This window comes from Asparagus officinalis, chromosome 6 (genome assembly GCF_001876935.1).
Source record: "Asparagus officinalis chromosome 6, Aspof.V1, whole genome shotgun sequence".
Lineage (NCBI taxonomy): Eukaryota > Viridiplantae > Streptophyta > Magnoliopsida > Asparagales > Asparagaceae > Asparagus > Asparagus officinalis.
Genome location: NC_033799.1, coordinates 36109899 through 36124036, shown reverse-complemented (window position 1 = coordinate 36124036; position 14138 = coordinate 36109899). Strand labels below are relative to the sequence as shown.

At 36.9% G+C, this 14138-nt stretch overlaps 1 long non-coding RNA gene across 1 annotated transcript; it reads left to right on the top strand.

Moving 5' to 3' along the window:
- On the top strand, nt 1445-3901 carry LOC109844975. Its single transcript, XR_002248179.1, has 4 exons — nt 1445-1983; nt 3002-3079; nt 3186-3242; nt 3563-3901. It is a non-coding gene; the product is annotated as an uncharacterized LOC109844975 (long non-coding RNA).

Below are 14138 nucleotides of genomic sequence, written 5' to 3'. Positions count from 1 at the left end.
AATTAAGTTTTGAAAGAGTTTAGTTTGTGTTTAAGCATTGTTTTAAGTTTGTTTCAAAAGAGGAGTTTTCACAAGGAGGAAGCTTTTGATTTTAACTGAGGAATTCATCCTCATCATCTATCTACAACTCCTTGTGTTTATAGAGAAGATTTCTAACTCTTTTATCTAGCTTATTTATCTTTTGATTTTCATATTCATATATTAGCTAGTTTTATTTGAGTTAGAATTTTATTGTTCTCACTTATCACTCACACCTTAATTGAGCTTTTAATATTATTCATACAATATATTGTTGGGTTATGGTGAGTGATTTAGTGAGAGTGAGCTTTATAGTGTTCTCATTCATTGTTAGAGAACAAATTATCGTACTTAAGCTTCATTTGTGAGAATCACTTTGTAATACACATTTACACCAAGAGGGGTGTGTGGTGAGGACGTAGTTGATACCAAGAGGAGTGGCGTCGGTAGTAAAACCTAGAGAGAGGTAGTAAAGCCGACCACTTGAGGGGGGCGATACGTGAGGACCAACACGTGAGGTTGTAGTTTGTGTATGTATATTGTGAGAGATTTGTAGAATTTTTGGTGAGCTAGAAACCGACTATGTAGAGAAGTTCCGGCTTCCAAACCGGGTGTGTCGATAGTGGAGTTCTACCCGGGAGTAGGGAGCGGAGACGTAGGACGGAAGGTCCGAACTCCGTAATCATACTATTGTGTTTGGATTGCTCTTTGTGTCTATCTTTGTTTATATTGTTTCTTGTTTATTTTTCCTTTGCATATATATCCTTGCATATATCTTATTGGATATCATCATTGTTCGGATATATTTATTAATTAATTTTAATTAGCATTAATATCTAATAAGATTAGCAATAATTCTATTCACCCCCCCCTCTAGGGTACTTTCAATTCAGATGTAATTTTTTCGTAGGCCTTGCATATTTTGTTCCGCATATACCACTTTAACTCACACACCGACTTCTTCAAGCTCCCACGCTCAAGTTATATCTCTCCTCTGAGCTCATGTTGTATCTATTCGCCCGTCTAGATAATTTTTATGAGAGCATCCTACATGGACTGATTAAAATGTCAAGAAGACATGAAGATCACTTTGGTCCCACTACAAGAAATCTAGTATTTAACGACCAAAATTAGTGAAGGGACCAGTTGACCGTCATTAATGTGCATACAATAACAACGGGTTTTAATCCCTTCGTAGAGTGATTACAAATATTGGAGAAATAATGTGATATGGGATAACGGATTTCTAATCCCTTCGTTGATTTGATCCTAATACCATCATTATTGGGTCTCTTTAAAAACGAAGGGGCCCATTACCTTCATTGATGAGACTCCTAATCATAATTGGACTAAAATTAACATATTGCTATAAACAAATTCCACAACCAAACCCGAAGCTCGAATTTTACAAACCCCTTAACTCCTAATCATCCTCTAACCGCAATAATAATGATTAAACCCTAGTTAAATAAAATCTGCCATTCTCTTTATCATCCCCGCCTCCAAAACTCTTTCTCCCCCACGTCATCCTCAATTAAACCCTAGTTAAAAAATCCACCGTTCTCTTTATCATCGCCGCCTCCAAAACTCGTCGTGTCTTTCCCCCACGTCGTCCTCTCCACTCGTCGTCCGCTCTCGCTCCTCATCGTCACCAGTTCCTCATCCTTGGCTAGTTCGTCATTGAAACCAATATTAACGTCGTCCTCGGCTAGCTTCAGTTCGTCATCGAGACTCATCGCCGTCTCCATCTCGTCGTCGGCGAGATTCGTCGTCGTCTCTAGTTAATTGTCGTCAACACCTCTTCGTCGTTATAGTTTCTCATTATCGTCTTTAGTTCGTTTCTAGATCTCTTCGTCGTCGAGATCTCTTCGTCATTGAGCAACTCCACAGCACCGCCCAGCGTCGTCGTCGCCGAGACCCCTTCGCCGCCGTCGATACCTCTTCCTCTATCTCGGCGGCTCGACGGTAACACCCACCCTCGAATTTTGTTTTGGAAAATACTGTTTGAATGCAGTCAAGGCCCTATAGTTTATTATACTTTGCACTTATACACCCTCTATTTTTGTCATTCTTTGTTTGTTAAACTTTCATTCTAGAGCTTGGCATTCAAATTTCATTGTTAGATGCATGCATATAATTTCAATTTAGAGGGATAAATCAGAGTAGTAGAGTAGCGTAATTGAATGTTTTATTACTTGCATTGTTTGCTATAAACTATTATTGGTCCTGTAGCTATCATATAAAATGAAATTGACGGGAATTTTCTATAAGAGAACTACCAACAATACTTATAGATCATAATGTTAAATAATTTAAAGTATGTGCAACAATTGAGTTTGACAGAAATGAGAATATTGCGATAGACAAATGGTTGTACACTAAAAGATGGGACAAGAATTAAGTGCATTCATAGAAAGTTAAAAGTTGCTCCTATTGAGATAAAATGAGAGAATTAGTTCATATGGTTTGATCATGTTCAAATGAGATCACTAAACACTATAATGAGAAGAAGTGATAGATTAAAATTAGTGGAGGAAGGGTAACTGGAGGTAGGCTTAGAATATGTGGGAAAGCAATTAAGAAGGATGTGTAATTGTTAATTTGGTAGAAGCAATAACTCTTAATGGAAAGAATGGGATACATGTAGCCGTAATTTTTTTTTAAATGAGAAAAAGGATTTGTTATCGATATCATTGCCAATTTTTTGTGTTCACTGACTAGAAAAACTAAAACTTGCACGCACTCTAACTGTGGTCTGAAGTGCCTCATATCAAATTTATATAGACATATTTTAGCCTATATTTTCTCTGTCATCTAAGTATCTATTTCTTATAACAAGAAAATTGCCGATTACCTGACATGAACTGGTCATATTATTTTAGACCTATTACCTATGAACGAATGCTCTATATTATTTTAATATGTTGTTTTTGAGTATTGAATATTTTAATTTTGTTAATAAACTATCTACATCTTTGTGTAGGAGATTCAAAGAGAAAAAAGAAGTTGCAGAACCAGAAGCTGATCCTAAAAGGGACCAGAGAACTGTTTTGCTTATCAAGTAATAGTTTGTAGTTTATATTTTCACTTCATTTATTATTGGAAAGGGGTATTCATTTCATCCATACACAGCCAACTTCTAAAAAATTTCTCTTTTGTGATTTTAGATGCATTTGAAAGCGACAGAGAGGGATGTTTATGAATTCTTCTCAAAAGCAGGAAAGGTTAGTGGAATGAGTTACTTGGTCCTCTTATCACACAATAATATGAGGTTGATGGTCGTTTTTAATTTGTTAGATTTAGCTTCTTGTATTGACATAACACATCCATCTGATAAGAGTGTTCTGATATTTACATGTATCATGCAACCACAGGTATCTGAGCTTACATATAGTAGTACAAGTATACTTATCTCCCCTATTCAGTTTATTATTTAAAATATTTCGTAACTTGTTATCTTATTAGGATTAAAGCTTTTGGTAGGCAATTCGCCATTTCAATATCTTCAATACATACATTAAGATACACTTGCTTCTTATTGCAGTAAATGCTCATGTGCCTTCAATGAGGCCTATTATAATGACTTTTTTGTGGCTCAACATTCTTTTATTTGGTGAGTGTGAAAAGAATTGGAAGTCTGATTGCTCACCATATTGGGTGCAGTCCTTAGGGTGATGTTATGTGTAGTAAGCATGTCAATGCATTTTTAAGCTGCAAACTGTACAAGTATTACTTCATTAATGATGTCAGATTTATAAACAATTAATTTATGGCTTCCAGGTTAGAGACGTGCGGCTGATCATGGATCGAAACTCAAGACGATCAAAAGGAGTTGGGTATTTTCTCTTGTTCTTTAACTTGTTTGTTGATGCATTATAGCAAGGTTCTTAGACATGTGTTTTCTATGATAGTTGTGTATTTGGTGGCGGGACTACTTTGAAAGATTTGAGAGGACCGTTCCCTAGTCGATCTGATCTGGAAGCACGTGTTATAGAAGAAAAGAGAAAGAACCAGATGCTTCAACAACGCTTAGATGAGCAGGAGCAACAATAACAAAAGATGTCTAAGTTGGAGTCACAAGTGAAAGCTATGTAAGAGCTTTTTTTTTAGGCAATCACCTTTATTGACTCCTCAAACTTGAGAATATGTGCAGGACTAGGTAATTATTTTTTGTAAAATCTCTTATATACTTTTATGATTGACTACTTGCACTAAAAAATATGATTTTTACTTAATAAGATAATGTTTGCTTAATTGATATTTCTTAATTATGTGATTTTTTTTAAAAATTTCAGGCTATCCATGCAAGATTAGGAGGGGGTAGCTCGAGTCTTCTTTTGACGATGATTAGAGATGAAAGAATGTGTCTTCCCCAAACTTTTATTTTAATTTATTTTAGATACTTACATGTATTTTTCTTTGGAACAATTAGGATATTAACTCTTGTTATTAGTATTGAATATTTGAGGATGGTGGAATTTTATTTATTGATGTTATTAATGAATAAAATTTTTATTTTCTCTTCTCTTATTCATTATTGGGTATTTTTAATATATTTTTTTGTGAATCTTAGTGTCAGGTTGAGAATAATCTGATAGTTTCTATGAATGAAAAAAATTATTATTAATGTATATTAGAAATTAGTCTACAATGACGGTTTTATAAACCGTATTTTGTTCATCAACGAAGGTAAAGCACCGTCGTTGATGGGTTACTAATTACCCATTATGGAGACTTTTACGACGGTATCCAACCGTTATTAATTACTCTTTAACGATGGGAAAATATCCCCGTAACTAATGGTAACGACAGGAAAATATTCCCGTAACTAATGGTAACGACGGGAAAATATCCCGTCACTGATAGTAACGACGGGAAAATATCCCCGTCACTGATGGTAACGACGGTGATAATTACCGTCGTAAATGTTAATGACGGTAATATGTTCCGTCATTATAGACTCTATAACGACGGGTAGTATATCCCTTCGTGACCCTTTAGCGAAGAGGGCTTCAACGACGGGTGACGAAGGGATTTTTCCCCGTCGTTAGCATACAATAACGAAGGTTTTCAGCTTATTAACGAAGGGAAATCCCTTCGTTAAAGATGTAATTTCTTGTAGTGTCCCCTTGCTTCATAGGCGATGCTTCTAAGGTGCGGGAGGGAACCTTGGTTTTCCCAAGCTTTGAGCAAAACTCTTTCAGTAACAATCTAGAAGCCAAAGGCCAAAGCCTACAAGTCATAGATAAGCTTTTGTACTCCCTCCTTCCCTCCACACATGCTCAAGTTTGAATCATGGCTATGCTCTTGCCCTACCTGGTTTCTATATTAGCTCAACCAAGTCTTGGTTTCTATCTAGTTTGATTTCATGGAGGCTTCCCACCTTCCTATCTGAAGTTGGACTAGATTAGGATTGACCGGTCCCAAGCGCATCTCTGGGGGTTATGTGACCAATTAAGATAATGTTTGGGATAGGTCTATTTAGTTTCGTGGCAGCGTTGTTTCGCTAATCCACCACAAAATCGGCTAAGCATTGCTACACTCGAATATCATGAATCAATCTTATAAACAATCAATATTCCCTTAGTTTGCTCGATTTCCAATTTGGACCAACTAATCTAATGGCACTAATTGTTTAAGACTAAAATTTGGAATTTAAGGTGGCACTGCTGGTACCACTATAGCTATGGCTGTGAAAGTCACTACAATCCTGGCCGATGCCTTTTAGTGTCGGGCATCCTCCATGTCCATATACCCGTGAGCCTTGGCCATCAATTGCTCATAATTGTGGACAGACTTCTTAGCAAGTGAATCAGCTAATTCATTGCTCTGCAAGCCGGCCACAAGTGTAGACATAACAACTGCACTCCTAGGGTCGTTGACCTCCAGCCTCTTCGCCTGGAACCTCTTAAAGTAGGTTCGAAGGCTCTCTTTGGACCCTTGCCTCATCTGAATCAATAAATGAGGGGCAGCTTTTGCTGGTATGAGAGAAATTTCGTTCAGGACTTTTTGAAGATTTTGATACAATTTACACACCTTACGAAGAAGAGTATATAGTTTGCTTTAGGCATGGAGTGCCGGGAACCCTTTGAGACTATTAAGGCTAGATAGACTACAGTAAAAATTTTGACTTTTCTGAGCAGTGATACAATGTTTATCGTTTACGTGAACATATCATTAGCAGGACTAGGAGGTGTTTTGATGAGACCCGGAGGGTATAGCTTATATTTCGTGATAGTTGAGGCGTATTATACCAGATATACAGTGTATCTAGGTACAATGAAAATGTACAAAGATGTGAAGAGGCACTTCTGGGGAAGTTTCTAGAATTTGTTAGGTAGTCAGTATGATATTCTAGTGTTTTTAACCCACAGTCGGATGAACAAATGGAGAGAGTAAACCAAGTGTCAGAAAACATGTAGCAAACATGTATTATAGACTTGCAAAATAGCTGGGAGGATCATATCCTATTGATTAAGTGTGATTATAATATAATTTATCATAGACTATTAGCATGACACTGTATGAGGTATAGTACGGGAGGTATTATAGATTGCTTATTCGTTAGGCAGAATTACAAGAAAGTTTACTGCTTAAACATGAGCTTGTGAGGAAGACTACAGGGAAGGTAGTAGAGATTCGGGAGAGCATTCTTGCAGCGCATATTCATTCGGAAGAGTTACGCAGACCAGAGACGATGACTGTTAGAGTTCTAGATTAGGGACTATGTCTTATTGAAAATATCACCGACGAGTTCAGTGACTCGGTATACGGGGAAGGTTTACCCCGAGATATATTGGTCCATTCATGAGAGTTGAATATTTTTGGAGCCGTTTTGTATAGGCTACATCTTCTAGCATCGATGTCGAGTATACTCGATGTTTTTCATGTTTTGATAATTTAGAAGTAATTGCACGACGAGGAGCAGTAGAGGGTGATTGATGTACCAGAATTTGAGTTTTAGATAGATTTAACTACCATGGAGATCACGAGTTGTATTCTTGCTAGAGAGGACGAGAGGCTTAGAAAGGAAGTAATACCTTAAGTTAAAGTTCAATAGAGTAGAAAAGAGATGAGGAGGCTTCTTGGGAGCGTGATGAGGATATGCATCGTGACTACCCGCAACTCTTTGAGTTTGTAAATTGTTTTGGTTATAGCTTATTGATGTTTATGATTTTTTTATTTTTTTTCTATATGGTCATATTTATATTTAACGCTAGAATGGGGGTATTAACACTTAGCTCCTAATCATTCGGAATACATGATATATATATGGGGGGTATTCGTATTTTAGATTGTTAAGCATAAATATTGCTAGTGATTCATATCTAGCGATTAATGGTACGAGATGTGTACGGAAGGGTTTCCTTATATGGATTATCCCCTCTTAGTGCTTTTCTCATATTATTAATTCCTAAGATACGATTGCGGAATTTCGGGGATAAAATTCTTTTAAGGTGAGAAGAATGTAAAACCCCGTAAATTTAAATATTTTATGATAATTAATAATAAATATGTTATATAGTAAAAAATAACATATTTTGATGTTTGGGTATGATAAAAATTGATTTGAGATCAATTCAATATATATATTTGTGAAAATTTGAGTGCAAATGCATAAAACATGCACAAAGACCAAAAGAGTGAAAATTTGGGAATAATGACCAGTTATAAGTTTCTATGTTTTGAATATCGATGCAACTAGAATATGAAAAAGTATATAAGACTAAAGTTGTAGATCTCTTCAACAGATTTCCAACAAATCTTAGATTAGCTCATTCCGAGGTCGGATGAGAAAGTTACAATGAAAATACCAAAAGTTGTTTTTCTAGTCAAACTAGGTTTCTTGGTTCGGGTCAAACAAATTTGTTTCAGGTTTGCCTCTATAAATACCTGTGTTTTTTATGAAAATTCCTTTCTTTTATCATATCTATGAATCTTTCTTTTATCATATCAATGAAACCAAACTTTTTTTATTTTTTTTATTTTTATAAAAACCACGTTATAAGTGCGTTTAGCATTCAACAAATAATTTCAGAGATATTTATGTTTAATTTTTACTCAAACTATTCAAACTATGCTCCTTCCTTCTTCCTGCTCCCTCCTCAATCACCATACCTCCATCGTCCCATCACTCCATCCTCCTGTTGTACACAGCGGAAGCTCAAAACCACACAAATAAGAACGAGATAAATCATAACTAATAAACCAAACATAATACCACAGCAAGACAAATAAATTTTACGTGGTTCGGCAAGTTGACTACGTCTACGGGGCAAGGAGGGAGGAGTTCTTACTATTAGAAATCAAGAGAATACAAATAGGGTTACAAATATCATCAAATAAACCCTAAAACAAAGCCTCTAGATCTCCCACAACTCTCCTATAATTGGATACAGCAATCCCCTCTCAAAGACTACTCAAAACATCATTCGTTAACCCTAATTAATTAGAATTAAGATTATATATCAACTCAGAATGAAACGTGTCAGAAAACCAAACTCAATTACAGACCCGACTCGCGGTCGACCGCAGAACCACGCGCCGTCAACCAGGTCCAACGACCGCGACTAAAAACCCTACAGGGTTTGGCCGGTCGACCGCAGAACCCATCACGATCGATCGTGAAAAGTCCAGAGACTTTTCTCAGTCGTGTGCACATTTGTGATCGACCACCGCATCATCTGAGGTCGATCGCGAAACTGCCAGAATATCTCCTACTGTTTCTCATGCGGTCTTCGTCGTTATGCTCGTCATTTCTTTAATTCTCCACCTCGGCGAATGTTTCTACTAAAACTGATCCGACACCAAACATCCAAATATCCCACTTGTTGCGTCCAAGAAGAAGTGAAAACAACCAACTTCAACAGACTCAATCCACAACAAGTTGGGAACCTAAACGAGAGCTCAAACACTCTTCCTCCCTATCAAAATCAACAAATCCAACCAGCTGCATCAAATAAGACTGCCTAAGTATCCTCTTTTCTAAGGAATCAAGCCAAATGTAGTTCACCTAAATGGTCTCCAAAGGCCCTCAACACTGAAGAATATTCAATAGCTTCAAACAATGACCAAATTTCACACCCGAAATAATTTTGGTCAACATATCCGTAGGGTTATCCTTCGTATGGATCTTCTCCAATATGATATCTCCATCATTTAATACGTCACGAACAAAGTGAAATCTGATATCAATGTGCTTCGTGCGTGTATGATAAACCTAGTTTTTCATCAAATAGATAGCCGACATGCTATCACAATATACCCGAAAGGTCTCCTGTACAATCCCCAAGTCCTCCAACAGTCCACGTAACCACAAAGCCTCCTTAACATCTTTAGTTACTGCCATATACTCTGTCTCTATAGTAGAGAGAGCAACTGTAGACTGAAGTATACATCTCCAACAAACCGATACTCCTTCCAATGTAAATACATATCCTGAAGTAGACCGGCACTTGTCAAGATCCTCCACATAGTCTGAATCCACGTAACCAATACAATCTTGCTCATTCTTCTCACTCTTCTAAAAAATCAACCTAACATCCATGGTGCCTTTAACATACCATAGAATCCACTTTATGGCCTCCCAATGACCCTTCCCAGGGTCGTGCATGTACCTCAATACCATACTCACGGCCTGTGACAAATCTGACCTCGTACACACCATTATATACATCAAGCTACCCATTATACTGATATATGGAACCTTCGACATATAATCTCTCTCCTCAATAGAAACATGTGACATATTAGCTGAAAGCTTGAAGTGGGGAGCCAATGGAGTGCTAACTGTTTTTGCATTACCATCAAAGCTGAATTTCTTCAACATCTTCTCCAAGTATGTCCTTTGTGTAAGCTTCAATCTCAACTTCACCCTGTCTCTCTCGATCTCCATACCTAATATCTACTTTGCTTCTCTATGATCCTTCATCTCGAACTCGAATGACAACTCCTCTTTTAACTTTCGAATAGCTGAAGAATTCCTAGAAGTAATAAGCATATCGTCAACATATAAAAACAAATATATATGTTCATCATCCTATAGCTTGTGCATATAAACACATGGGTCATATGGGCTCCTCGTGTACCCATGGTCAATCATGAAGCTGTCGAATCACTTGTACCACTGTTGCGGCGATTACTTCAAACCATAAAGAGATTTTTTAGCTTGCAAACCAATTCTTCCTTTCCTACAACTTTAAATCCCAAGGGTTGTATCATATAAATCTCCTCATCTAAATTTCTGTGTAGAAAGGCTATCTTAACATCCATCTGGACCAAATCCAAATCCAACTGTGCCACCAATATTAATAAAATCCGAATCGATGAATGCTTCATAACAAGTAAAAATACCTTGTTGTAATCAACACCCTCAAACTGTGCATATCCCTTAACAAATAATCTGGATTTGTACCCAATGTCCCCAATAGAAGATCCCTCCTTCTTCGCATATACCCACTTGCAACCAATAACCATTAGGTAGCTTTGCAAGTTTCCAAGTGTCATTCTTCTAAAGAGACCGCATCTCCTCATCCATAGCTTCCCTCCACCTGATCGAATCGGGGCTAGACTCTACCTCCCTGAATGTGGATGGAACCATGTCATCAACGAACTCCACTGAAAATACATATGCGACCATGACATCATTATACCTAGCTGGCCGATGTATCACCCTTTTAGGTCTATTCGCTACAATAGACTCATGAACATGACACTGCTTCTGAGTCTCACAATCCACTATATCCTCTATATGCCTGGCTGTCATCCCATCTCCTCTCAGTGTCACCTTTGTAGGAGCCTCAATGGATACAATGCTATCTGGAGTGGATAGAGTCACATCATCCTCCACCTTCTACGATATCTCTTGAATCTGGTCTTCCTCCACCTGCCGAGGAACTTGAGGCCTCATCATGTACGCCTCATCAAATATAACATCTATGCTAATAACTATCTTCTTGTCCTATGGATCCCATAATTTGAAGCCTTTAACTCCATCTCTAAATCCCACAAAGACTTCCTTCCTCACCATCGGATTCAATTTACCATCACTAACATGATAATAAGCAGGACACCCAAATATCCAAAATGACTCATAGTCACTAGCTATCAAACCAAACCAACACTCCAAAGAAGTCTTCCCCTATATCACAGTGCACGATAACCTATTAACGAGATGGCTCGCATAAACCAACGCATCGGTCCAAAAGGATCTAGGCAATCCACTCTGCATCATCATATATTGCACCTTCTCTAGTAAGGTATGGTTCAATCTCTTAGCCACCCCGTTCTATTGCGGTGTCTCTCGAACTGTAAAGTATCGCCTGATGTCGTGATCCTGGTAAAACTACAGAAACGAATCACTTTTATACTTTTCACCATTATCTGAACATCGAGTCTTTGTCTTTCTACTTGTCTGCAGCTCCATTTTTTTTTTACTTCACAAAAATATCCAGGACCTCATATTTATGCTTCATAGAGTATACCTAATTCCTCCTGGAATAGTCATCAATAAAAATGATAAAATAGTTGGTACCACCAAGTGATGTGTTCTTGGAAGGGTCCCAAACATCTGTGTGAACGTAATCCAATATACTTTGGGTGTTGTGAATAGCGGTGACAAACTTCACTCTAGTCTTCTTCCCTAGTACACAATGCTCACACAACTCCATCTTGTAGGTTTTAGCACCTTTCAATAGCCTCTATTTTGCCAATGATTGCAGGGACTTATCACCTGTATGTCCTAATCTCATGTGTCATAAAGTGGTAGTGTCCTCCTCTGTAGTGATAGAAGCTGCCAAACCCCCTGTAACTGTCTTACCCTTCAAGTAGTATAGAAAGTTTCCCTGACTCCTCACGTCACCACCATAAAATCCTTCGTGATCTTCACGTTAGCATCCTCTAAGGTCACTCGATAACTAGCTGCCTCCAAAGTACCAAGAGAAATGATGTTCTTCGTCAACTGCGGCACGAACCTCACTTATTTCAACTCTCTTACCATACCATCATGCATCCTGATCCGAACTAAACCAATACCACCAATAGGGCATACATAGTAATTACCATAAACATGACTTCTCCTCTTACCAGCTCCTCAAAGCTGGAGAACCAGTCTCTCCTCGGGTAAATATGATATGTGGCTCTGATAATTACATTTTTATTACAATGTTATACCATCGTTATCTATTTTATATGAATAAATATACCACTAATAATTGATTTTATTTTTAATTACATATTAATGAAGAATAAATCACAAAAATCTCATCTCTCAACAAAGGCCCTTGAGTAATGAAGAAATAAGAGAAATTCGAATAATTGAATTTTAAAAGGCCCAAAGAATTAGAATGGACTTGAATGCAAAGAGTGAAATGAATTAGGCTTTTATGCAAAAGATTATTAAATGGAGACTTGATTGCAGCTGAAAATCACATGGGCTGCTGAATTGATTTTGAAAATCAATGAAAGATGACTGGACATGGGCTTAAGATTTTAATCAAATGAAATGGACTTGGATGGGCCGGATTTTCATTTATTCTTGTGAAAATCAAATGAATAATTGATTGGGCCGGATTTGCTTTGGAAATGAAGATCATTGTGAGCAAATAATCCATTGGGCCAGACTTGTTGGCTTGGATTTCACAAGAAAATTGTCTTCATCAATAGGCCGGACCATGATTTGCTGCAGGTTGATTCCGAAAATCATTTAGTGCAGAGTTGATTTTTAAAATCAAATGAAATCTATAGGAGGCCGGTCTTGGACTTGAAGTGCTGCAGGCTTGAGAATTTAATTTAGAAATGCAAATGGCCGGACATGCTACTGCTGAGAACTTAATGGGCCATGCAGGCTTGAGAATTTAATTTAGAAATGCAAATGGCCGGACATGCTACTGCTGAGAACTTAATGGGCCATAGCTTGTTATTTTAAAAATCAAATGAGAACTTAATGGGCCGGAATTGCTGCACAGGAAAATCAAAACTTCATGGACCGGACTTGAGTAATTGGATTGTGATTTTCTTTTGAAAATCAAATGAATCATATGGGTTTCCTATGTTGGGCTAGAGAAGAACAAAAAGCAAATTCAAAGGTAGAGATTGTTGCTTGGGGCTCAAGATAAATCCAATGGCTCATATTCATTGAAGATTACTATAAATAGGGATAGAGAGTGAGGGGTTAAGGGTGTGAACATTTTTATAACTCCTTTTGGAGAGGAGGGCTACTCTTAATTGAGAAGGTCTTCCAAAATTATAACTTTTGTTGCAATTAATAATAATAATTTTTTCACCACTTTAAATTTTTCTCTTCTTCTCTTTGTTGGATGATGAAGATGAAAATGAAGATGGAGAATTATTTGAAGGTTTGATTTCTTTTCTTTTTCTCTTTTATTGCTTATTAGTTTAGATTTATTTCTATGCTTGTAGTTAGATTTTATTTTCTTGTTAAATAGCCAAGAGGCTAGAACCCTCTTGCCTTAGATTTATTTCATGCTCATAAATTAGATTTATTTTTATACTTATAGAGTAGATTTATTTTCTTTTTGCAATTTATTTTATAGTTTAGATTTTGTACTTTATTTTGTAGTTAGATTTTAATTTCTTGCACTATTCACCTTGAGGCTAGAACCCTATTGGGTTTAGTTTTTCTTTTTATTTATTTTTATTTTGTTTGATTCGCCTTTAGGCTAGAACTCTCTAGGGAATCGCCCTTTTTCTAAGAAGTGGGTTTAATTTTAGATTACCCATATCTATAATTGAATCTGTCATCTTTAATTTCTTGTATTTTTTTTATTCTAAAATTTTGTTCTTCATTCTTGATTTTTTTATTTGTTTCTTGATTTTATTCATTTTTCCTTCTCACCTTATTGATCATACTCATTCTCTTTTACATCCACTCTCACTTACACTTTGTACCTACTTACACACCACTTTCACTCTTTAAATCTCTTCACAATCACATTTACTCATCACTCCTATTTGTCACGCACACAAAATAAGAACCAATTTTATATTTTCTCCTACAAAACACTTTCCTCGTGGGATCGATATCTTAAATACTATAACTTGACACGGTTGTGCACTTGCAACCTTTTTGGTACATGTTTATGCCGCATCAAGTTTTTGAC